A 16,584-nucleotide genomic window follows, 5' to 3' on the forward strand; every position below is an offset into this window, starting at 1 on the left:
CTCTTTCTTCAAAAGCTGTCTCCCACTGCCTCGTTGCTTGTGCTCCCCGCGATTTCTGACGCCCTACGGGGGAGTTGCACCCTGTGATGTCAAACGCGGACTTCGGAAAAAAGGAATCATCACAGTGGTCAGAATGATGGATGGAAGGAGAAGATTTTCAGTGAGAGATTGAAGGATGCCACCACAGGTTGGGTTTTTTTCTATGGTCCATCTCCTTTGAAGAAACTGACATTATTGATTTTTCTAACCTGAAACACAGCCGCAGTAGAACCCTCTATCGTTCTATAGATTGGAATTGATTGCCTTAAGGCTTTCTTGTCCTGTAAATATTTGGAAGGCTCTATTGATTCCATTAGAGACTGACTGCTGTGTGTGACAATGATATGGATGATGGCTTCTGCTGATAGAAGTAAAGTAATGTCAGAAGGTCAGGGATACATTTTTCTTTTAAAAAAGCACACTAAAGAGATAGTTTCGGGTTTTCTAATTGTGGGTTTTCTAATAGAGCCAGTTTAGTAATTTAAAGGAATTACAGAACAGTTTTAGATATTTACCATTTTAAAACCATAATATTTACAAAAGCAGTGGGTAGTTATGTCCTCAGAGGACGGTAATGTGACATGAAGTCCTTCCCCTGCACCAATGTTCATCAATGAAACACCTTCTTAGAACTAAAAAGGTAATGTTGGGTCTAGAGTTACAGATAAGATCTAAAATAGATAATTGGAACTTAGGTGCTCTTATGGTTTGGCAAGCTAACATTTCTTATTGTGAAATCACATCTCTTATGTTGAATATCTATAAAATTAAATCATTTATCAGACCTCTGTGATGCTGAGACTTGGTCAAACACCCTGATTGATTTAGATATAGTAATCTAAAATAATCTAATCTAGAAATGTGTATGTCTTTCGGATGCAAAGTTACAAGCAAATACTGAACAAACCATAACACCACTGTTATCCTTGTCATTGTTTACTCAGCATGTTTACAAGACAACTTGGAAGAAGCAACTGTCTGCATCAGCCTTCTTCTTCATTGACTGCAACTTGACAACCCAAAAACAGTAAAGTTTGAGCTTTTGTATGTTGTGAAGGCAGGGAATGTATGCTATTGTATTGATTTTTCAGACTTTCACAGGATTCCCAGGTCTCATTGGAAGTGATCTACCCTCAATCAGCTAATCAGTAAAAGTGCTGTGCTCTTAGCCAAATGACTTTTACGGTACATTCACATTGGTGGAGGCTGCCGGCTATAGCAATCAGTTGATTCACCTGTTCAGCCAATCATTGGTGGGTAATTTTGAACAACAAGACCAGAAAATGCACATATGTTTACTATTTTTTTGTGCGTCCCACCTCTCTGACTATTTTGTTTCTGTTCTGCGCCTGCTCTGCAACATGTTCCGTCTCCTTAAGGTCTGGAAGCTATTATATACAAATAATAACTCCACTATACTGTAACCCAACATAAGCGTAATATTCTATCCCTTTACCTTTTTTTAGTCTTTGATCGGAACCTAAGTTTTTGAATCCTGAATGACCCCATCAAGGTTTTGTTTCACAGATATAAAGTTGTATACGAATGAATGCTGCAGCCTCTTTGATGCAAATGGTCACCTACTGCTTTTATGTGCTGGAAGGCATTCAAGGTGGAGGATGCACTGGCTCACACACATTTGTTCTAAATAGGTCCATTTATTTTTCTTAAAGAACACACCGACACCTCATTTTCCATCAGATTCTGTATACATAAATCAAAACGCAGTGAAAAAGGGGTGCTTTTTTCTGTTTCATAGGGAGGAGGTTACATTAGTTTCCATTAGTTTTGTTTTATCTCTGGTTAATGTATATTCTAGGCAGCTGTCTCTCACAATTAAATAGTCTATTTACAACAAATGTTTTTTATAGGGGACAGTCATGAACCATGCATGAGCAGTGGGTGTTTTTTTATCAGATTAAGGAAGGTTAGGGACTGGGAGAGGGCTGCTTTAGAGCACTGGGGAAAAGCCGTTGCCCACGCGTTGCGCTGCTGCTCTGTTAACCTGCAACCTCCCCACCTCCCTCCAAGTTCTTCTGTTGTCTCAGGAACACAAAGGCTATTTTCAGGCAGCCAATCCAGAGTAGTGAGGGAGACTGCAACCCCGCATGCCCCTAAAAGCCTTCATGACTTTTTAATTGGTGGCTCAGGGGCTCTACGTCCGGTGGTTTTGAGAGTGGACCTCGCTGCTGGTGCAGCGCACCACGAAGGGATCAAATCCCCCCCACCTGAATCGCAGGCCTGTCAAAGCAGTCAGGCATGGAGGCAGCGGATGGGTGGCATCTGAAGGTGAGAAAGGAAGAACGAACGACAGACCTGGCAGAAGAAAATAGCAGTTTGTGGTTTTAGATTGGTGGGGAGGAGTGGGGAGCAAGAAGCAAATGTTTTTTGAGAAAGGAAGAATGAATATGAAACTGCTGAGAGAAGGAAAAGGGCTGCACCAAAATAGTAAGAAAGAGTTTATTCAGTGGAGTTGGAAGAAAAAAATCTGGTGTGAGTGTGTGTGAATGAGAAAGAGTGGTTGTGTTTGTGTGTATACGCTACTGAACATTTGGAAGTGATGGATTGTTACAGCATACCAAACAGAGTGGGAAAGGTGGGTGGTGGATTTTATTGGAGCGCTGGAAAGGTTTTGTGATGAATAATAGTCGTGAGTGAATTGGTCATTGTCAGAACCCTCCAGAGCCTATTGAATCAGCGGGGCCAGGGTTTTACAATGAGCTTCAGCCATGAAGATCATCCTGTTGGGCCGTAATAGATGGAAAGTGAGTTGATGGAGGCAGGGGGTGCAATGCACGAGGCCAACTCTTACCAGTAGAGCGGCATTTGCCGGCGGAGAATAGGGCCGCCTGAGAGACCCATGCACCGCCCACGCTCTGTGGAGAGATCAGAGAGCAATATGGATGCATCTGATGATCACAGGTACAGGCACACACACAATGAGCAGTGTCAGCATGATTACAAGGGTTGCAAGCTGGCTAATGATGACCTGTTGACCCATCACTAATGATCCCCTCAATTCAGCTGGGGACATGTTGGGCTTTGATCTCTCTGTCGTTAGAAGGCTGTGGAGTGCATGCGTGTTTCTTTAATCTGATGAAGACCTAAAATCTACATGGAGAGATGTGAGCACATATGCAAATATGCAACTATATGTATGCATCCTCTATTGCAGATTAAGCTTTCTTAGCAGAAAAATAAGCCAATATGTATATGCAGTGAAGGTACAGATGGTTGGGACTTTATAGAAAAACACAGTGCCTCCCAAAAGTACTGATACCCTCACTTCTCAGTATATCAGTTGTAATTTGTCATAGAGTAAACTTTTCCATATACCACCATAGCATAGCTAAGAAAACAGCCGTATGGCTTTAACAGGCATCAATCTGTGTCATATTGTTCACCGCTAGAAGCGCTGCAGAGCATGGAGTTGATTGAGGGGTTGCTAGGTAGCAAAGTACGATAACAATCTAAGAGATCTGCTAACAGCAGGGAGAGTTTCTGTCGCTGTTGTAATTCTAGCAACTTACTCAGTTTCTGCAGCAGAAAGTATTTATTAGAATAGATCTGAGGTATTTCTTTCCATACTTTAATTCTTCAGCCCAACTGCTTATCCAACAGTATAGTGCACCAACAACTCCAAAGTGAACTGGAAACAAAGCTATTTTAATTTTTAACATCAGACATGAGGTCAAGTTGCAAAATAGAACCTTACTTCAATGTAAAAGTGTACTTCCTCAAACCCAAATAATTTTGGTGTATTTATAGTGTTAATAGAATCAATTTAAAATATTTATTTTTGATAAGGACGTAAGGTGAAAGTTTGTATATTCCTTTTTATTTCCATTTTAATGAGCTGCGGTTTGCACGGCCAGAATTGATGTACATTCTTCTGCTCTTTTTCCACATTGTCATACCGTCTTATTCCTATATTGTGTGATTTGTGGAACAGAGTGATTTAGTTTGATTACAGCCTTGATTTGAAGCCTTGTACTCCTGGTGGTAAGAAAAAAAAAAAGCTGCCAGCAAATATATAAAAGACCAGTGGTGGGAAAAAAACAAAAAACAAAGTAAACACATTTTTTAAATACATGAGAATCCTTACATAGTATGATACCATTTATTTTTTAATATCATCCAGGACTTCTTCAGTGTATTATATTGGAGGCAACATTCCACAAACATTTAACAGAAAAATCAGAGAGGTATTGTATGCTTTTGTGTTGCACACACTTATTCTTTAAGACTTAATAGAGTTCAGTGCAGATAATTGTCCCGAGCTCTGATTAGTAAATACTATCCACCTGTGTGTAGTCTGAATGAATACAGCTCTTCAGTTAAGGCAGAGTGGATTGTTATGGAACAAACAGTGGGATTTTGTCATGAAACAATATTTCAATCTTTGGACATCACACACAGCACTTTCCAGTCCATCACAGCAAAATAGAACTCTTTGGCTGCAGTTTTTACAAAGACAACTTCAACTTTCATTATCTGGGAGCTGCTCGGTATTACTTTGTGGTTTCTACTGAGCACTAACAAATAACCCCTCTCAAAAAAAAAAAAAAATCACAGGGCTGACAGCATAGTAAAAGAAGAAGGAAAAATTGAAAATCGATTATTTAAGATGTACTCCATCAGGTCTAACTGAAGCCCCGTCTAGACGAAGCCTGGTTTGGTACAAGACATACTTCTTGATCAGACAGGGGGTCCCATCCAGATGAAGGCGTCACATAGCTGCTCCCAGATTAGATAAGTTTAATGCTGCCCCCCACAGCACCCGCATCTCGCTACCCCCTATCCGCCTAACTGGCTGCAAACTACCTCGTTTGTGCAAGCAAGTCAAGTTAAACCTCACCACCTTAACATGCATAAGCTGGCACAACTGACAATAACAGCAGACTTCAAAGTTTTGTCGTGTTTTACAATCTTTTTCATAAATGATTCAATTTACTCTGAATGTAATACTCAAGCACTTTGCTTCTCTGTTTTCTGTCTAGTCAAATGCCTCTTTCCTCTCTTCTGTTCATTATTTACACCCTTATTCTTATGTCTTCTTAACTTCTGTGGCAGATTTATGTTCCATGCACTATGGTGGCATATGTATTACAAAAGCTGAAGTACTTTGACACTCAAAGTTATCTGTGCAGCTTTGTGGGTGTTACCTGAGGTCGTGCTGATTTGCAAACAAGAACAGTCAATGTCAACAGTCAGTTGTTTAAATAATGATCATTATACAGAGATGCAAGCCAGAATCTTTTTTTCAATTCCTATACTTAAAAAATATATGACATCATGTGTTATGTCTCTTTCACCTCACAGTTGAACACTTCTTTATCTAAATCATTACACAAATCCCAATAAACTAGTACTGTCTCAAAAATCCCCAGAGTAATGTTCAAGCTTAAATATGTTATTTACTTAATACTGTACAAGACTAATAATAGATCAAATTGATTACTTACAATATCCACAATCATAATCCACTGTATTATATGTGTATTAAAGCATATTACTTACCATTGCACACTAAGTTAAAGTGCTTCCAATAAAAATCTAAAGTGCCTAAGGCATTTCAAAGCTGAAGCCAATCTGTGAACAGTATCTGCTCAGTGTCTCACTAATGGGACTGATGTAAATATGTTAGTTTGAGAATCGTCTCCAATTTATTGCAGCTCACAGTGTGGATGAAGATTATCTAGGGATTACGATGTCTGGGGGAAAAAAAAGCCATTTGATGTGTATTTATGTATGGCTTATAAATACTGTAATGTGGAATTAGGTTCTATCATGACTAGAAAAATAAAATGTAAAAAAAAAAAAAAGAATTTTTCACTCCTACATCCCCGCATTTGGCTCTACTTTACGTTTTAATTTAGTGATACTCATCCCCCAAATGTTGAAATTTAACAGACGTTTATGATGCAAATCGCAGGCTATAACTCTATGTGGTGTGGAGGGCCGCATTAAGCCTTCAAATCGCTCATGCTTTTTCTCGGGTGCCAGCAGTTTTATGCCGTATCTGCTTGATCGTCCACACTCATTTAAATGTGCGATTGCAGCCAGCTACAGTCAATCCCACTGCTTTGTAGGTCCTCAGAGGCGGGGAAAGTTCAGAGAATTACCAGCATGGTTTTTTTTTTTTTCTTTTGAAACGGTGTGTTAGTTAGAATAGTGGTGGGAACATTTCAATAACACAGCAGGAGAAAAGTGGAAAAAAAGGGCTCTCTGAATACATTAACCGGATGGGACATGGTGATTAAATTTTTATTTATGTAAGTTTTATAATAATCTCTAGGATATACATTACATTGTACAAAGACTCAAATAGCTGTGAAGATAGGTTTAGATAGGAGTTCTTAATACTTTGCTTACCTTACATTACTCTGCATATGAAATGGAAGTGCAAGGTTAATGATCTCAACTTTCAATTTCAATTAAATTCAGTTTATTTATATAGCGCCAATTCACAACACAAGTCATCCCAAGGCACTTTACAGTTCAACTTTGACTGAGACATAGTGGATTTTACTTTTTACTCTTTCCTATTATCCAAAGAGGGAGAAAATAACCTACTCAACATCAGTGTATTCACTCTGTGCGTGATGTTTGGAGTTTAACCTTAAGAACAAAATCAGAAAAACATCATTAGACTCAAATATCAGACAGCATTCTATGCAAAAGATGAGGTTGTATCTTTGAGCCCCCCCGCACCAGGAAAAAAGACGTGGAATGCAAATTTTTTTATGCAGTAGTGCAGTAATGAGCCTTAGAGAACATTTTAACTTATTTAGTTCTTAGATTGAAAACAAAGTTTGTATCGGATGCTAGTCTTGAACCCACAAACCTTATTTCAGCCTCCGTTGTTCCTCTGCCTCTTTACATAGACCCTCCCAGGATGCAAATTTTGTCATCCGTTGAATTAAAACTATGTCAGAGTTTTTTTCACAATATTTTAGATGAATTAATGGTTTGTGCCCAGTTTAACTTTTAAATAAGACATAATTTAATAATTTAGTCAGGTAAACAGAAAGTTTTCATTACGCTAAATTATAACAAGTAGGTAAATAAACATCTATCTCTATAATAACACTTAGTTTAATAGGTGGGTATAATAAAAGTAGGTATAATACTTTATACCTACTTGCCTTTATTAATGTAACAATAGTGTAACTGCACTTATATGTGACTTTGAATTGAGGTCTAGGCTGTATTTATGTGACACATGCTGTGAGTACTATTGACTTGGCTGTGTTGTTGTACAAGGCAGCTTAATATTTGCCGATCAAAGTGACGCAATACTTACATGTTGAAATATAGGCTACTTTTGGTAATAATGAGATGAACAGATGACAGGCTTCTTAAAAAGAGAGATGGGGGTAAAGTATACAGAGAATTTGATTGTGGGCGTATAACAAGTATATAATCAAATTTAAAGGAGAAATATTCCATTTTGTTATCTTAAATTGAGTACTTACCTAATCAGAGAGGGATAGGAGAAATACACATCTTTCATCTTCTTATGTGGTCTGTCAGCATTAGCATCTAATCATTATTCAGTATTTTCACTCTCAGCATGCATAATTTTATGATATTCACATAGGGCGTTATTATGCTCAGCCACTTTTAACAAGTCATGTTTCTTGCTCTAAAGCATCTTAAAGGATCATGTGAAGAGAGTCAAACAATTAGAATCTCTGAATAAAAATTCTTTTTCTAATGTTTATCCACGCTGTGAGCTTCTCACATAGATGCTGTTACTTTGTCCAATTATTCAGGTGAGGAATGTGTTGTGAATACTGTACATGTTAGAGCGGCCAAATAGCACAATTAAATAATTCTGGGGGATTTGGATCTTTGTCTGCCTGCTGGGTTAGACTGCCTCCTTGAGTGATTCCTGGAGTATTTCTGTCCTTCTTCAGTGATACGCTTCACAGATGTGGAAGCCGTGAAAAACAAAGTGTGGAGGCCTGAAAGAGGTGAGTTGTGTGACCTGGAAAGTGGCTGGCGGCTTTTGTGGCTCCGCCTGAAGCTGTCACAAATCTCCACAGAGCAGGACTTTTTTTTACTCCTGCAGGGATGATGGAGGAAAATAGAGGATGTAGGCCTATCCTTAGTGCACTGGAGAGGGTCAGCAATATGACAAGGCTTTTTCTGTCAGTTCTTAGACTCCAGAGGTCTCAATTAGGAGCTGGGACTGGGTGCTCCTTAGTCCTTCTCTCTTTGCAAAGGTGATGATCCTGCTACTCTTCAGAACACAGTGAAGAAGAGAGAAGAAAACTAACCACCCCACCACACTTTCATTTACTCCTAGTCTTATATCACATTTATTGTATTTTTTTTTTTTACCAGTGGAATAAAGAGTTTACAAATTTAATTTGAATGAGTTATAATTTTATAATATCCACAACATTTTAATTTATACTTTAAAGTCTGTCTTACAAGAATTGGGGTAGTAAAATAAAACACTGAAAGGTCTTTGTTTAATGAGTCACATAGCATAGAATTAGACCATGTTGCTTTTAAATTATTGCCTTCATCTCTGTGTGGTCTCTCAGCCCGTGTTGACACAGGACAGGATAAGTCTTACCAACATAACACATTAGAAGGTATTTTTCTTTAGTTCTGCAATTAACAAACACATTTTGCTCCAAAACAATTTCAGACATGGAAACTGTTGACTTTCTTACTTTAATATGGCTAGAAATTCCACACAATTATAATGCATTTAATCTTTAGAACAGATAATTGAGACCGTTAGGCTTCAGAAATCAAAAAGATAAACCAGACTTCCGAAGGTCCAAATTTTATGAATCTCTTGCAAGCAAGTCATATTTTTTTTAGGATGTTGCCTTTTTAGTACATTTAAATGTATTCCAATAAATCTAAGATTCTGTAAATTAACCAATGATAGTATTCCTTTAGCGGTACTACAATAGTGTAAGACTTTTGTAATATTGGTCCTTTGCTCAGACACACATAAACTTGGAGCACATTGGAAACATGCATGTGGTGATTTATCGTCCTGATTATGGAGCTCTCTAAGCTGGTGTTCTAACACTGATTCCCCGATGCACCTGCCTGAGCTCAGGAATGCTGGCTCCCCTTCCCTCTGTTGTCCAGGGGATTCGTCCCTGTTTAGGGCACTCTGACCAAAACAAAAATGGATTGAGGGCAGGAGAAAGATTCAAGTTTGCTCCAAAAAAAACAATGAAAAGCAACAACCAGCACTTGAAATCGGGCGTCTTCATTATAACCGGTTGAATGTAGGTCGAGGCCTGTGTATGTCTACTTTACATACATAATTTTGTAAATAGTATTTTATTAGTCTGTGTAGAATTATATCTTGGCCTAACTTGCCGCAGTCCCAATCCAGCGTAATGACGGTCTCTCTACAGTCACTAGTTGTCAGCTCTGCGCTGCCGTAGAGCAACAGGTGTCTGCCTCCACAAATATGAACTTACTATTATTTAATTATAAATAGCAATTCCTAAGGCAAGGCTAACATAAAAATTGAGACATTCAGTTCATAGGTGTTAATAAATGACATCCATGTGGATGATTTTTACTATAAAAGTCTGTATAGCCCTGTAATTATTCCACACTCTACCTTTAACATTTAAAATTACAGATACAAAAAACAGTTAAAAACTCAGTTAAATGATGCATAAACACAAAAGCATACATGAAATATATTTAAAATTTCAAAGCAGAAAGATTTTACATGACAACAAAAATACTGATAAGTGTAAACAATTGAAGCTAATGTACGTTAGATGTATGTATGTTAGATTTTTGTGCAGCTCTAGAGCTTATTGGTGGTCTCATGTTTTAAGTAAAATCAATTATAAATTTATTTTTTCAACTTTATTCCCATTGTGGGACAAAAAAAGGGATTTTCTGTTCTAATCTCTTCTTTTATTTGTGCATTATACTGTAAAAAGTGGCAAATGTTTAATCAAAATTGGAATACCAAGATGATCTTAGAAAAAAATGATGCTTTACATCTAACTGTATCCCAGTGGTCTGTTATGAGTAATAGAACTTTGTGAGATCCCAAAAAATGAAGCTGAATCATAAAATTATATGATAAAGGGTATCTGTCTACTACAAACCAGGTAAATAAAACATTCCTAACACTGATTGCTGTTCACGCCTGAGCCAGGCGGAAGGAAGGGGGAATGACAAGCAGGCCGTGTAAATGTAATGAAAGGAGGTGATAATTCTTTTTTTCTCTGTCAGCTGCTCTGTGCCATTAGCATTTACTGCCAGCCCCTGCCACTCAACGTTTGGCAGCCATGCACTCTGACACACTGATAAGAATCACAATCACCAGCTTTTCCACATGCATACATTATAGTGGCAGGCACCATGATACCTCGCACTTAGCAGAACACTATTAGCATGCCAGCGGCATCGCTCTCATTCAGAGGTTCAAAGAGATCAGTTGGTGAGGAAAGCAGGGATGGGACATGGCATTTTGAGTCCATGCATTTTGCCTGAGAATATTTAGTATGTCTTAAACACGGACAAACACACTAAGCTGAAAATGCACTCAAAATGTGGGACAAAGAAGAACAAGTAGAACCCAGGTTTCGCTAACGTCAAGAGGACTCCAAATAAATACAACTCTATTTATATGTTAATGATGGGAGGGGAAGGAGACACACTTTCTGTTTGGAGCAATGAGCAATTAAATCAGGACCTGTCTAATAGCTACATCTTCACAGAGCTGCCCACAGGTCCCAGGATGGACAGGCAACACAGCTTCACAGGTGCATCTGATTATCTCCATCTCAGCGCGCGTGAAATAAAGTTTCCCCCACCATACCATCCACTAATTAGGATCTAATTATCTAGCCTGTTGTAAACAATCACAGCAGATGGCATTACGCACAGTATTAACTCTAATGACCCAGGGCCCTGTGGAATTCACATTTCAATGCGTTTGTTTATTTTATTTATTACATTACGCTTTGTCCTACTTTCCAAATTCACTTAGGCCAATTTCCAAATATATCAAGCACTAAGAAAAAGCTGGACGGTGTTCCTCTTATCCAGTTTTTCTTTCTTTATTATTGCAATTTCTCTGCTTTGTCTTTGTTTTTTATATAAATGAGAACCCAGGCTTACTTTAATACACAGAGACTTCCTTCCTGTTGAAAAGATAAAAGAGGAAAGTTAGAATGTACACTTTACCCTCCATCTGTCTCGCCTGGGAAATAACACCATCACTAAATCAAGTTGGAAGCCTGGGCCATTTCTTTTAGTGTGCGACCCCATAAGTGCTCTCCAAGCTTCCACATCCCTAACAATTTAATACAGCTTTGTCCTTAAAAACTCAGGAATTACCCAGTCTGTCTCTGGCAAGAATATGTTCACAGCTCACTGCAGCTCTGAGACATAAATCTTATTTGTGTGCCACAAAGTCTGACAAGAACCCTGCTTTATCTTCCACAAAGCTACTCTGTGACTACTCCTTGATGATTAAAGACATAACTTTCTCACATCTCGCCTCAGTTGTTCAGCTGGGGTTTCGCCACTGCTCGTCGGACAAGGCTGAGCCGGCTAGAGACTGGATGCTGCAGAGGGCGTGTAATGGTGGCTCTGGGTGTGCGAGGTCTCATTAATTGAGGCTGGGCCTAGTGCCTGTGCTGCTCTCTGAGCTGTGCTCTCTGCCAGAAGCTGGACTTGCTAATTAGGCTCCTGGAAATCACAGACAAGTCCCTGGGTACTCTGTACAATACACTGTTAGTGCCGGGGAGAATGAGAGAGCAGGACTAGGGAATTGATGGTACAGTGTCAAAAGAAGTACAAAAAGACTGAATAAAATCAAGAGACCTCTTGGCAGAGAGCAAAGATAGAAAGGACATGGTGATTGAATGCGTGAGAAGGGATGACAACTGTTGAAAGGGTAAGGATAGAGTAAATAAAAATTACTGTATCGGAACAGATCATGGTCGCCAAGTAAGACAGACTGCCACAACATGCACAAAGGAAACTGTTATTTAAGTGGAAGAAACTGAAAGGAGAAATCAAAATGGAGAGAAAAAGATTCTGTCAAAAGTAGGATCATTTCAGACAAGCAGAGCACAGAGGTATAGTGATATCTTCTTAAAGGCGAAGTGAGGCTGCAAAGGATTCCACAGATAAGGGATGTGTGTGTGTTTGAGTTTGTGTGGGGCTGTGAATTTGTCTGTGCTATACGCTGTGTGTCCAGATAATTCAATCTGCTGCCGATTGACCGGCCTCCCGCTCCGTCTTCACTCCTAATTAAATCTCCATTTGTTGGCTGGATGCTAAAGTACTGCTTCTAATTGTGCTGCCACAGGCCCTTGCAGACACGCAGGCACACCTAAGCATGCGCCAATCCCAGTCCCAAGGCGAGTGCAATCCGAGATACGTCACTGCGGTACATTACACCTCCATTAATCTCATCAATTACACATCAATTAACCCTTGGCAATTCACTAAATGCAACTGGGATTCAGGCTTTTTCATCGACTGGGACCTGAGGACTTTTTCTGCAACATCAAAGCAGACAGAGCATTAAAAAAAAAACATTTTTAACAAACTAACAAGAAAATCTATTTTTTTTTTCTTAATATTTTCTTCTGAATAATCAGTTTAACTACATATGGATTTATATGGCCATTGTAGCAACAATAATTATCCTAAAGATTTTAAATTTAGACAGAACCAACATGATTTATCTGGACATCAATTGTTGTTGTTTGTCGTCGGGGTAATAGGTTCATCAGGAATCCCATAAATCCTTCTTCTCCCCAGTAATTTGCTCCTCTTTCTGGGAAATCCCAAAGCATTCCAAAAAAGAAATACAATCCTGGGGCCTAATATATAAATGTGTGTATGCACAAAATCTTGAATGTTTGAAATATAAAACTGAGTTGTACTGAAAGGGTATATATTAATCCACAAATGACCCATGTAATCTATCTAAGGGGGACTTGCATTCTCCTTGAAAACACAAAGTTTTCATAACAGTATCAGTTCCTAACAGGTCTAGAGTAATTATTTTTAAGGTGGACAAAGTGTTGACAATCACACGCATGTCAATAACTGTTATTTTTGGAACAGTTACAGTCTGGACACTGCTTGGGGGCAATACCAACTGTAGAATTCAGAGTGAGCACGTGTTCAATGATCCTACTGATCCAGTGGCACATAATGAAGGAATACTTATTATTTTAGTTAGCTCAGGCCATCATCTTGGATCTGGTCATGGCATTACAGTACAAGTCAATGGAACCCAAACGACTCCCCATTCCTAAGGGGTGGACACATTCTTCAGGTTAAATTTGCATGTCTTCTAAGCCAAAACGAAGCTTTGTTTTGGTCCGCTCTATAAAGCCTTGAACTCAACACTAATTCTGACATTTTGAGCTGAAAAAGCTTCCTGGACCGGAAACGAAATGTCTTCAAACTTGGAAACTTAAGTCCAGTGGATTGTTTTTAAAAACTTTTGGAATGGACCAAATATGTGCAGTGGCAAGTAAACCCATGCATTCATAAATGTGAACTTTTTGTGCAGTGCACATTTCACAACTTCTCTCTTCTACGAACTTTGAAGATTGAAGCTTTTGCATGAGTGCCATAGTCTCTCCATCAAGTCTTTGTTTGGCTTCAGGGTTAGCTTCCAGTTAGTTTCCAAGAAATGTCCTAAAGAAAACTTTAAAGTAGGCATTCAGTTTTGATGATCCCTTTTGATGCAGACAAGCAGCCACAAATCTGGAGATGGAGATTTTCGCTTTATCTCAAAAGCAGTGTGCAGCCACCCTGTGGAGAAAGCTAATTTCAGCTGCTTATTTCCAGGATCTTGTTATTTATACAATGAATCTTTGAATGAATCTTTCCAAAGTAAGGCCCTAATCTCTTTATCCATCTACTACCTCACCTAACCATGATTTGTGAGAAGGACATCTACTGTACATGCTTGATGGAGGGATCAGTTACTTCACAGAAACATCGCCTCAGACTCAAGTTTTGGCTTTAACATTTGACTGCTCAGATATATAATGAAATTAACGGTGTGCAGGTGTCAGCATAACCACATCATCGGTAAAAGATCATTGCCTTTTGCAAATAATGTTTAGATCCTATTGATAAACAAAACTATTGACAAGGGTTAGCCCTGGCAGAGTCCAATCTACCCTACATATAAGCTGGAATTTGTGCTCATAATGCGAACAGAGCTCTTGCTTTCATTGTACAATGATGATTTAGAGGCTGTAAATACAGGAAGGAGAACTGGCTGGGACACATTGAACTGTGATGGACAGAGGGTCTCATTCAGCATGCAGATGCAGATCCATGAGCCATTTCTATAAATGAATGTAGAAGTACGCAGAGGCTCTCCATCTCTTCTACCTGTCTTTAGGCCTGTTTGGCTTCCACTGTAATGGGTCCTTTCACCTTGCTGCCGGTTGTTGGAGGACACCCCTCCCTCTCTTTTCATTTCTCTTTTTCCACAACTCTTCCTTGTATCACCCCGCCTCCTCAGTGTTTCGTGAGTTCTGTTGATTTCAACCATTTCACCATGCATTTTTCACACCATCTGTTTCACTGTCCCTGTTCTTGCCCTCTCCAACTTCCCCTGTACGCTCTTTTTTAATTCTTTCATTCATATTAGCATCCTTCGAGATGCGCCTTGGAGATGGACTGTAAATAGCTACCTGCTGTCATGGAGACAAAAAAAAAATGTCACACTTGCTTGTGTTTGACCTGCCTTTCAGAGTTTGCTTTGGTTATACAAGATATGTTAACATCTTGGGTGTTTTGTTTGTTTTAAGGGTTCAGTTTCTTTGCCTGAATGTTCGAGTTTAAACTTGTAAAGCAGCAAATTAATAGCAGAGAAAAATTTACAATCCAAGTGTGTGTAGATGTATTGTTTGTATTCCCAAGGGAAGCATTACTTTAGACTAGTTGCTTTCTGGGTGCTTTCATAGAAACCTTTTAGGCCATTATACTTTCACTGGACTATTACTAGGCCAAGGTCACTGCCGTGACAGCTGCATAACCCCTATCAGAGAGGTTTGCTATGACCCATGTCACATGTTAAAGACCAATTTCAGAGGCTAAATGATACTTCTACATTTACCTGGATGACATTGTCCCCTGTCAGCTAGATTGGACTGACATAATGATACAGAGACGTTATGTTCATGTGTGTGTATAGTAAAGAAAATGCAGAAGAGAAAGAAAATGTAAATAATCATATCAAATGAAAGTTGGAGAATGTAAGTGATCTCAAGATTTAATTGTTACTTTGAACTGTTACTTCACTATTTCAGTTGTACAGTACACTGACAAGATCCATCTAGGATGTGGTTACAAAGGCTCAAACACAGGTAGCAGAGGTTTAAACAGAGGAAGGAACAAGAAGCTCCCCACTGTTGCTGTAGAGCTGGGGTTAGGAGGTGAAGCACAAATAAAACAGGAGAAATAATACAAGACAAAAGCTGAATGTGAACACAGTCTGTGTGATTGCATGCCAGCATGGTGCAACAGGGAGCACAATGGGCTTTGGTATATAAAGCTGCCCCAGTGCCTGTGGTCTTTGTCTCATAGCCATTAAAATTCTGTACATGCAGCAGGGGACCCGACTGGAGTCATGCCACCATTCAACCTCAGCTGTCAGGTTAGAATAAGGTGTTTTTATATCTGTGGTGAATGGGCTGTGGTGGTGCAGATTGGCTGCGGAGGGCAGCTGCTCTGCACAGCCGCCACATTAAAAAGCCCTCCTGGTCCTTCTATTGCCAGTTTTTGGTCTTCTCGTGATCTGTCGGTTCGTTTGGCTTTTATCTGCAGTCATAGTGCTGGAGGAGTTTAAGTCAAGAGGGACTTCCCCTTTTGCGTTCCATCTGGATATTCAGCCTTTCAGTGGGCATTCATCTACCCTCCAAACCAATGCCTTTTTCTTTTCTGCTCAGCTTTTTTTTCAAGACACTGATATTAATTTTCTGTTTAGACTCAATTTTGTCTTTTTTGGGGAAAAATTCTAGCTTTACCTTTAAAGAATGCAGCTGAAAATGCATGACAAGATCAATGTCTCCTTTAGGTAGGAACCCTACTGCTGTTCAGTTGGATTATATAAAATTCCTTGTTTAAAAAAACAGAAAGGTATATGGAATACACCTTATAGAGGATGTCTGTAAAGGTAAAAAAAAAAAACCTGCTCCTCCAACTTTTGGATTACTCAGCAAATGTGCCTCGTGATCGGAGTTGTTCAGTTTCACACTTGATGTACTATGATCTGTGATCATTGGGTGACTGATGCAACATACCTAAATATTATGAGATCACACTGACAGAAATATGTTATTATGGACGTTACTGTTAAGAGATTCAAAGTTAGATATTTTCCCAGTATTGCTAGGAACTTATAGAAATGTTTTCTTTTTTTACTGAGGTGTCTCTGCTGCTCATTCAAGATGTGAGACTTCAGAAATTTACAAGAAGATGAAATTACTGAAGTAGAATTGCTGCTTTATCCAAGAAGAGTCTAATATATATATATCAAAATGC

At 39.0% G+C, this 16,584-nt stretch overlaps 1 protein-coding gene across 4 annotated transcripts in view; it reads left to right on the plus strand.

The window, feature by feature from the left end:
- sdk2 (sidekick cell adhesion molecule 2) overlaps positions 1-16,584 on the plus strand; it is a 123,198-nt gene that overhangs the window by 47,242 nt on the left and 59,372 nt on the right. The window contains exon 1 of one of the 4 annotated variants that reach the window (XM_015396145.1): positions 2,126-2,328. The exons of the other annotated variants lie outside the window; for them this stretch is intronic. The gene's annotated coding sequence lies outside the window, so the exon portion shown is untranslated. Of the gene's footprint in view, positions 1-2,125; positions 2,329-16,584 lie in introns of those variants that run through there. 4 annotated transcript variants of the gene reach the window in all.

Source organism: Cyprinodon variegatus, unplaced genomic scaffold (assembly GCF_000732505.1).
Source record: "Cyprinodon variegatus isolate N-32 unplaced genomic scaffold, C_variegatus-1.0 Scaffold778, whole genome shotgun sequence".
Classification (NCBI taxonomy): domain Eukaryota; kingdom Metazoa; phylum Chordata; class Actinopteri; order Cyprinodontiformes; family Cyprinodontidae; genus Cyprinodon; species Cyprinodon variegatus.